Raw genomic sequence first — 10533 nt, forward strand, 5'->3', positions numbered from 1 at the left:
CTCTTACACAATTGTGAACTTGATTATGATTTTGATGTGCTAATTAATACTTTCTCCCCATTCTTGAAAGCTGTACATGTACTTATTATTCAAATATAAGTTTTTTTTTTTTTTTGGTTTTTCAAGACAGGATTTCTCTGTAGCTTTGGAGGCTATCCTGGAACTAGCTCTTGTAGACCACGCTGGTCTCAAACTCAGAGAGATCCACCTGCCTCTGCCTCCCAAGTGCTGGGATTAAAGGCATGCAGCACCCCTGCCTGCCAAGGTTTTTTCCATAAAAATAGAAAGAAAAAAGACTCATGTATCATGTTTCTAAGAATTTGGAATCTACATGAAATATCAGAGCTCTATATTACTGGATCAATAGTATATTGAGTATAATAACATATTAACTATCTCATAATTTGAAGAGTTGAAAAGACCACAAATGATACAGTCATAGTATGACTAATTCTTTATTATGTTGTATTATTTTTTTCATAGAATATATTTTTATCCTGTTCTTTCTCTTACCCCAACACTTTCCAGGAGTTCTAGATCTCCCTACCCACATAGCTTCATGTTTTTTTTTTCTCTCTGCCTTTCCCAAAACAATAAAAACAACAAAAAAAATCAAAACAGACAAACCAAAAGATGAAAGAAAATCAACGTGACAAGCAATACCCAAACAAAACAAAAAGCATACACAAAAAATATGTTTTACGTTTACCAACTACTCCTAGGCATGAGGCGTGCCCTGCAGTATGGTTAATATACCCAATGACACACTGAAATAAATTGGTTTACCTTTCCCAGCAGGTATCAAATGCAAATAATTTCTTGGTTAAGGGCATGACATTGTGTCTACTCAATTTTACTAGTTTGTTTCATTCTAAAGGAGATTAAGGACAGTATTGCTAATGAAGTTATTAAGCAAAAAGAAACAAGAAGAAACCGCGAGAGATGCTGTGATGAAAGCAATAAGTGACTTTGGTGAATATTCAGTAGAAGAGGAATAGGATCAGACTTAGAATTCATATAGAGCTCTTGTCATTGCCTCAAGAAAGGAGGTAGGGTGAAAGAAGTAACTGAGGATTCCAATGGAGTGATGTTTTTCATTAATCTTAAGCTTTAACATACTTTAACTGTAGCTATGATTTCACAGTCAGTTTCATTTGGCTCTCTCTACCCTGTATTGGGGAATTATGCTGCTCACAGAAGCTGTAGTCAGTTTCATGCACAGAACATCTCTCAGTTGCCTAACACAACTTAGTGAGCCGCTGTTGCTGAAGACATTTTGATTGTAGAACATAGAGAAATCAAGTGGACACTGTACTAGAACCTTTCTTCCTGCTAGGTAGCTTTAATATCATTGAAAAGTGTAATGCAGAATGCTGGTGTTGAAAAGTCATCAGTGCACTAACCCAGTGCTAGAATTTTATGCTACAACACCAACTCTCTAAGGCAAGGTGTGCCTATTGGGGAAATAGCAGCATGATTATTAGGAGGGAGGGGGCAATCAACCACTTTTTTCTTAGACTGCAAGCTCAACAGGAGGAAATTGATGCCTGGTATTGTAAACCTGGTCAAAAACTCATGACTGAAGATGCCATAGGCTCTGACTGGTGAGCCAGGTGGCTACTCTTACTATTTTGTAAAGTGGTTCTCTTGTCCAATTCCCTACTACGTGCATTTAGACCAATAGATTAGTGTGACTTCTAACATTGGTTAAAGAAGCTTTGGTTTGTAGTGTGCTTCAGTTAGTGCAGAAAATCACAACTCATCAAGATGCTCAGAAAATGTTTCTGTTGAGTGGTTATTCCTAAATGGGACATTTATATCCTTCTCTGGCTCTAAGGTTAAAGGATTATCATGAAAGAGGAGGCAAAAGAATGCAAGAGCCAGAGGATCTGGAGAGATTTTTGGAGAGCTTTCTTATGAACTTGCTTTAACTGTTGAACTCACAATATCATAGCAGTCATGGTTACCTGTGGAGGACCAGGGTTAACCCTACCTACATTCCAGTCTGGACAGAAGAACAGTTCATGAGGTACCATGCATAGCTGAAAAGCTATTGGCAACTAGTGACTACACAGGAAAGGGTAGATACTTTCTTTAGCGCAGTAGCCACTGATAAGTTGTACATATTCCGGTAATGATCCCAAATCTATGTTTTACAAGCAACCCAAATAAAACTGAGTTATTTCGAAATAATACAGAAGAGCCATGAGTAGCGGGACAACTTGTTGGGAAGTAAAGGGATTTCTGAAGTAGTGAGAAGGGGATAAAACAGAGGAATGGGGAGATAAATGGTCAAAATACACTACACACATGTATGAAACTGTAAAAATATATATTATAATGTTTCTTAAGGAATATTCTCCCCCTTCACTCAATTGTTCATTAAATGTCCATTCTCACCGCAGAGGTTTCCAACTGTTCATTATGTTGTTTTGTATGTCCTGCATAATTGTTGCAGGTAGAAGCTACTTATCTAGATCCAGAAGACCCATGACATGTATTCTATTCTATTCACTATCCTGCATTCTATAAAGTCTGACCTCTACATGTGTGTTGATTTTGTGTGTATATGTGCATGTGCACGTGCATGCATTTCTTGATATAAAATATTATTGGGATTTTTTGTCAAGCCTGTTCCTCCTAATTGATATGTATCTGCTAGATAAATGATCATTTACAGATTCGGATAGATAGATACACAGATAGATAGATGGAGATAGATAGACAGATATGAATTTCTTCATGTGTATATGCATGCACATGAGTGGTAGGCAACACATCATGTTGAAGTATCAACCTGAAAACTAGGCATTCTCAATGCAGTTCTTCCTCTCCTCAGATTTTAGTGTATATTAGAGTAACATGCATGAATCTATTAAAACAAATTGATAGTTTCTCTATATGATTATACTGGTATACAATGAACTTTGTTTTGAGAAACTCAATTCTAGGCTCAGGTCTGTCACTGACTGTATGGCATATACTAGTAGATAAAGAAATATGCATAAGTATTAATTCTTCATATAAAATAAAGTTAATAATACTAGTCTATTCCTAAAGGTACTGTCTACACTCATCCTCTCAAACTCTTCATCTAGGATATACATATAACTATGAAATATGCAACAATAATAAAACTGGAGAACTTAAGAAAACACTACCAAAAAATTAGCGAACATTTACCTTACACTTTCCTGAGGCAGAGATAGAAAAGAAATTATGGTAGGTTCTTCAGCTGTTATCAAATTAAAAGAAGGAATTTAATCTAAAGGTTTGTAAGAAGATTGTCAGTCTAAGAGTCCTGGTGGTCAAGGAATGAAGAACTGAAAGTAGAGAACTCCTGAACTCAGATAAGAAACGAAGCACATCTGTATTCTTTTTAATCACTGACAAATTCCCCCCTTCTTTTTTAATTACACTTTGCATTTAGAAATTATTCGTAAAATCTGAAATCTTCACACAAAGAATACCCATGGATATTATATATCACATGACATTTTCAAATGTCCCAATGTACTCATTACACTCATCTTTTGGAAGTAACTATGGTCATTAGGTTGTCTTCTGTGTATTGTTTATTAATATATCAAAAGTCACATAGCATATTGAAAATTATCATGTGTTTTAGTGATTGTATTTTTTCTGGTTGGTTTTTTTTGCTAACCATGTGTATTATATATTCTGTGTTTAAAACAATATTATACAAAGCAGTCCACAGGGAACTCCAGACTGATTCTGTGATACTCCGCACAAACAATGGTTTAGAAATTGCCTTAGTTGATTTTGTCTTTGTGGATTTTCCAGTTTTCAGTTATAGAAAACTAATGGACTTTTGTATTAAGGATACTTATATATATTTTATAAAATAACAGCATTTCATGTGATTTTTCTTGGTATTGCTTTAGAGATTTTGACAGACAATTGAAATTTAGTACTTCAAAATAATAGAGTCATTTATTGAATTTATGGATGCTATGTGAAATACTTAGAGTTAGATATATGGTAGTTTATAAGTGGAAAACAAGTTTGATTCTACACTTTTAAAAGTGATTGCTTTAAAAATTTTTAGGTATGTAGGTTGGAAAAGAGTTGTAATGCAAACTTGAAAATGCAAGAAGAGCTTTAGTGAGGTAATATATCAGCTGTGGGAGCCCTGACTTTTAGCTGAGCCTCTGTAGGGTGTAAGATGCAAGAATAATCCTGCTGATTTGCATCCCAATCATATTTTAAATTTATGGAATGAAGCCATTCTGTAAGTTTGATGTTTGAGTCTTCCCTTATCTTGGAAAAGTCTTATAACTTAACAAACTCTCATTTTAGCATCCTAATAATTGGATCACATATATAATTTCACAAATTTGTGGAATTTAAGTACCCTACATAAAGTGCAGATACAGAGAAAGTTAATATTATTGTGGTGCTTGATGCAGTTATAATCTTAATTCTCAAACTCCACAACAGATTTGAAACCTAAAATTGAAAAATAAGTACACAAATGTTTAAGGTAACACATGATGACAAGGAGGAAGATTTGAGGTCCAGGCAGCCACATAAAAAGCTGGAAGTTGTTCAAGTATGTCAACAGGGTGTGTGGTGTGTGAGTTACTGGGATGAGGTACTACATACAGGATGACCCCTCGGGCTAATTGACCATTAAACCTAGCTAAAACTAGAGCTCTTTGTTCAGCAAGAGACCCTGTCTCAAAACTCAAGATGGAAAGTAATAGAGGAAGAAAATCTCAACGTTGACCTCTGTATGCATGGACCCATGTAGCTGTATGCACACGCGCACACACGCACACACACACACACACACACACACACACACACACCACATTCACATCCACATCACACCATGCCACAACAGAAACAAGAAATATGAGGATAAGGCAAATTGCCAACTGAAAAAACCTCTGGATACAGATCTGCCTTCCCTAAGATACGATGACTTGCACCATTTTCATGGGCTAGGGAAACATCATTCTTTTCTTTTCCTAGATTTCTATTAACATATGCTAATTTTACTTAATGGTCTTCATTTTGATATCTTTACACACATATTTCATCAGATTCACCTTCTTTTTAACCTTCTTTGTCACCCTCACTCCTAATTACCCCCTTCCTCTTCTCAAATAGCTTCCCTTCTATATTCATATCTGTTTTGTTTTAGGTCACCTAAAGAGTTTAAGTAGGGTTTCTTATATGAGCATGAGAGAATGATTCTTTAGAGAGCATCAGCAACTAACCAGTGGCTACACAAAAGAAGAAAATGTCTCCCCAACCTCGGTAGCTTCTAATTGCCTAGCAACCCTCAGGGAGTATGAAGGACTGGGGATGCCTTTCCCTCAGCAACTATCATTGCTTTTAAGGTCCCAAGTATGTATTACAAAAGGAAAATATTATATAAAAATATAAATTTTTGCTTATAAGCATTTTCAATATTCACAGAAAAATACTAAATATTCTACTATTTAAGGATTTTTTGATAAAATTTAGTAAAGTCTATCATTTTACTAATAGAGAAAAACAGTAACCACTCTTTTGAAAAGGTGTGACCATGTCTGCTTCCAATTTCCAGGAAAATCTATATATGTTTTTCTTTGAGTTCACCTTATTATTTGGTTTCTCTTGGCTTGTGAACTATAGGCTCAATGTCCTTTGTTTATGGCTAGAGTCCACTAATGAGTGAGTACATATGATATTCATCTTTTTGGGTCTGGGTTATCTCACTCAGGATAGTGTTTTCTATTTCCATCCATTTGCATGCAAAATTTAAGACATCATTCTTTTTTACTGCTGAGTAGTACTCTAATGTGTATATGTTCCAAACTTTATCCATTCTTCCATTGAGGGGCATCTAGGTTGTTTCCAAGGTTCTGGCTATTTCAAATAATGCTGCTATGAACATAGTTGAACAAATGCTTTTGTAGTATGATTGGGCATCTTTTGGGTATATTCCCAAGAGTGGCATTGCTGGATCCTGAGGTAGGTTTACTCTCAATTTTCAAAGAGACAGCCACACTGATTTCCAAAGTGTTTGCACAAGTTTGCATTCCCACCAGCAATGGATGAGTGTCCCCCTTACTCCACATCCTCTCCAGCATAGGTGATCATTGGTGTTTTTGATTTTAGCCATTCTAACAGGTATAAGATGGTATCTCAAAGTTGTCTTGATTTGCATTTCCCTGATTGCTAAGGAGGTTGAGCATGACCTTAAGTATCTTTTGGCCATTTGAACTTCTTCTGTTGAGAATTCTCTGTTCAGTTCAGTACAAGATCGCTGGGTAATAGTTGGGAGCATAGGGGTTGGGATGGGGTGGGGAAAGGGGAAAATGGGGGAGAGAGGGGAGAAGGGAAGGATTGGGGAGAGCTTGGAGGAATGGGAGGGTTGAGATGGAGGAAGGGCAGATATGGGAGCAGGGAAAAAGATATCTTCATTAAGGAAACCATTTTAGGGTTGGCAAGAGACTTTACTCTAGAGGGGATACCAGGTGTCCATGGGGATGTCCCCTGCTAGGTCGTTGGACAGCAGAGGAGAGGGTGCCTGAACTGGCCTTGTCTCCCAGTCACACTGATGAATATTTCGAATATCACCATAGAACCTTTGTCCGGCAATGGATGGAGACAGAGATAGAGACTCACATCAGAGCAACAGACTGAGCTCCCAAGGTCCAGTTAAAGAACAGAAGGAGGGAGAAGATGAGCAAGGAAGTCAGGACAGCGAGGGGTTGGTCCACCCACTGAGATGGTGTGCCTGAACTAATGGGAGTTCACCAAATCCAGCTGGACTGGGAATAAACAAGCATATGATCAAATCGAACTCTCTGAATGTGGCTGACAATGGGGGCTGACAGAGAAGCATTAATAATGGCACTGGGACATATTTCTACTGCAGGTACTAGCTTTTTGGGACCCTATTCTCTTTGGATGCACACCTCCCTAAGCCTTGATGGAGGGGGAAGGGCCTTGGACTTCCCATAGGGCAGGGTACCCTGCCCTCTCTTAAGACTGGATGGGGAGGGAGGAGGTTGAGGGGAGGAGCAGTAGGGGAATGGAAGAATGGGAGAAAGTGGAAATTTTTGACTGGAAAAATGAGAATATAAAAAGGGAAAATATGTGACCATCTAACTTTGAGATAATACCTATCAATACCCCAGATATCTATTCTTTTGAACAGTACATATTAAAAGAAAGCAAAATTGTCTATCAGCAAGACAAAATATCAAATACTTTACTTATTCTTACATATGAAATCAATGTATCATGGAGATTTTTTTCCAACGTAAAATTAAGTAACAAGAACATTATATGACCCGTGATAGTTTTATAATGAATGCAAAAACATTTCTTCAGTCAGAATTTCTTCCACTTCATTTGCACAGGATGTATTTGAGAATGTAGCTAAATTGTAGACTTTGATCAATGTTGGAACTGCAGTGGAATTTGATAATTTTGTTAATCACAAAATTTCAGTTGCTGCTGCCCTTGCTGAACAACAGACCACCACAAGTTAAGCTGAACTCTCTTAGTCCTCTCATCATTTCTAAGGGCAGTCATAGTTAATTTTCACACAAAAAAAATCTTTTAAAAACACATTTAAAAAAATCATTATGTCTTTTTCTTAAAACATTGTTTAGTCATTGTTGAGAGTACACAATTATAATAGGGATAATTTTTACAGGAAACAAATTTAAGATGCTCTATTTAGTTGTTTTCTGGAATTCCTACTTGATATGGAGTTTATACTTACAAAAGGCATATAAAGAAATGATTAGTCTGGGCTTTCATTTCTGTCTCCCATCAGCTGTATTCTTCCAATATATATCTGTCTTCCTTTCTGACAGTGTAAGCTCCTCTTCTCAGCTTACCTAAGCCAAGGCCTTCCTTATTCTGCCCTAACAGTTAAACTCACTGGCATTTTTCCTTCCTTAAAGATGTGGATTGTTTAATACCCATGGAGAAAATGATAGTAGGAGAAAATTACTTGCAATAACTACCATGGGCAAGAGTTACCCACAGAATGCACTAACAACACCTCCATCAAGAGGTCAAACCTATAGACGCATGGTGCTACACACCTATAATTCTTGCACTCCAGAGGCTGTGAGCATGAGGATGGTGAGTTTGAGGACAGCCTGAGCTACATAGTAAGATTCTATGTTAAAAAAAAAAAAGGAACAAAAAGAGCAATGCATAATTTGGATGACTGTCCTCAGCACTAGCAGAAATCAAAACATTTGAAAGTAGATGTAAGCAAAGGTTAGATCACTAGGAATAGCCTGTGCCTTCTCTGTGTGATTCTCCGAGTACGCATCTTGGGAACCCTAAAACAAAGTGCTGTCTTAAGCCACTTAACATAGCATCATTTTCTTCATGTAACAACACAAAACTTACAATTATATAGGCAGGAGAGATAGTTCAGTGATTAAAATTATAGGCTGATCTTCCAGAGGATGCAAATTTGATTCCCAGCATTCACAATGTGGCTTACAGCTTTCTGTAACTTCAGTACCAGAGGATCCAATGCCCAGTTCTGGCCAGTTCCTCCAGAACAGTGGATACAGATGTGATGCTCATACATCTATTCTAATAAAATATCAATGCACACAATAAATAAATAAATCTCAAAAATATAAAAAAGTACACATTTATCTTTCTAAAAGAGAGAGATGCAGCCTAAATCCTATTTGTCTTGACTAAGACCTTGATATTTTTTTTTCTTTCTTATTTCTGGTTCCCTGTCTTATTGTGGTCCATGTATGTTTCTATTTTACAAACTACCCTTACTTTAGGAACTCAGTCTCTACTTAGTAACATTTGAAATTCCTGTAGCCCTATTGGGCTCTTTGTTTCTGCTTTCTTTTCTAAGTATATGCTAAAATAAACCTATAGACTTATAGATGACCACCTTGGATTGCAACTCTCATATATGTGTTTAAAAAATCTTTCATACACACATACACACATGAACTCTCTTCATGAATTTGAGAGGAATTAGGGTGACATGGTAGGAGTTGCAGTGCAGAGTGGGTAGGGTAGAAATGATGTAAATATAGTATTTTTTACGAAATTATAGAAAATGTTTTCTTAAATACATTATGCAAAATAAAATTAAAAATTTCAAAATAATTTTTATATTCAATTGGAAAGATAAAGTTTTCATATGCAGTATGATCAGTATTTATCTTAATAGTTGGTTACTTCTTGATAGACACCAAAATTTCTATTTCTATTGTAGAAAAACCATTTCAGAAATTTTGAAAAGTCAGGTGTCTGTGCCATAAACTTGTAACCCCAGACCATGGAAGACAAAAACAGAAAGATGAGACATTCAAGGCCTGTTTGGGCTCCACTAGAGCCTGTCTTAACAAAAGTAATCAAAATGAAATATAAAATACTGGCAGTATTAGAAGAACACAAACAAAGGAAACCTTTACTAAAATGTTTATCATTTACTTGATAAACAATGGAATAATACGGGAGTGTTTTAGCAATTTTCATGAATATAATTGATACTATGAATTATATACTAGAACATCCTAATTTTATGTCACATACTGTTACCAATCTAGACTATTTGATAATTTATTTTATTTTATTTATATATTTATTTATGGTTTTTATTTATTTTTTTTTTGATACAGCGTTTCTCTGTGGTTTTGGAGCCTGTCCTGGAACTAGCTCTGTAGACTAGGCTGGTCTCGAACTCACAGAGATCTGCCTGCCTCTGCCTCCCGAGTGCTGGGATTAAAGGCGTGTGCCACCATCGCCCGGCTTGATTATTTTTTAAAAATAGTCCTGTTTGTAATTTAATAAGCTGCCACGAAAGTTCTTGCATAGTAGTTTTTCACTACCTTCAGGTCTTGGGGGATATGTTTGTGCTTCTTTCTCACAGTTTTTCTACTACTTGTACCACTTGGATTGGGGGCTAGACCAAGGGAAGAACATAGAACATGAAGAGTTAACTCAGGGATAGAAAAGTTGGCAAATGAACACATGAACAAGTGAATGCATGTATAGGTTATGGCCTACAATTCCTTTAAGACTAATCAAAGCAGTGTGCAACTTGATATACCATCCTTTGCTGACAGCCATGGGAGGTCTACCCCTTTGTGAACAGAAAGAAAGGAGGAGTGGATGGGGGGAAGGGCCTGATGTGGGGGAAAGAATGATAGGAGAAGAGGGCCAGGAAACTGCTGTTGGGGTGTAAAATAAATAAATTAATTAAATAAAAAACTAATCAAAGCAATCTGAAAAATGAATGGGTCTTTTTCAAACCCTAATTAAAAGCCCATTAATAATTTTCTTTGGTTAATATAGTCGTAAAACCTAGAAAAGTATTGGTTTCTTGATACTTTAGGAAATGCATATATTTTGTAAATCAATGTTCTTTCTTGTATACTTTTTAAATGTCTTTTTTTTGCACATGCCTTTCAAAAATATTGTATTCTTATTACACTCATTCATTTTGTGTCTGTTGGTATATTCGTTCTCTCTCTCTGTCTCTCTGTGTATGTATGTATGTGTGTGCGT

Source organism: Microtus oregoni, unplaced genomic scaffold (assembly GCF_018167655.1).
Source record: "Microtus oregoni isolate MIOR12 unplaced genomic scaffold, Mior012 000079F_008, whole genome shotgun sequence".
Taxonomy (NCBI): Eukaryota; Metazoa; Chordata; class Mammalia; order Rodentia; family Cricetidae; genus Microtus; species Microtus oregoni.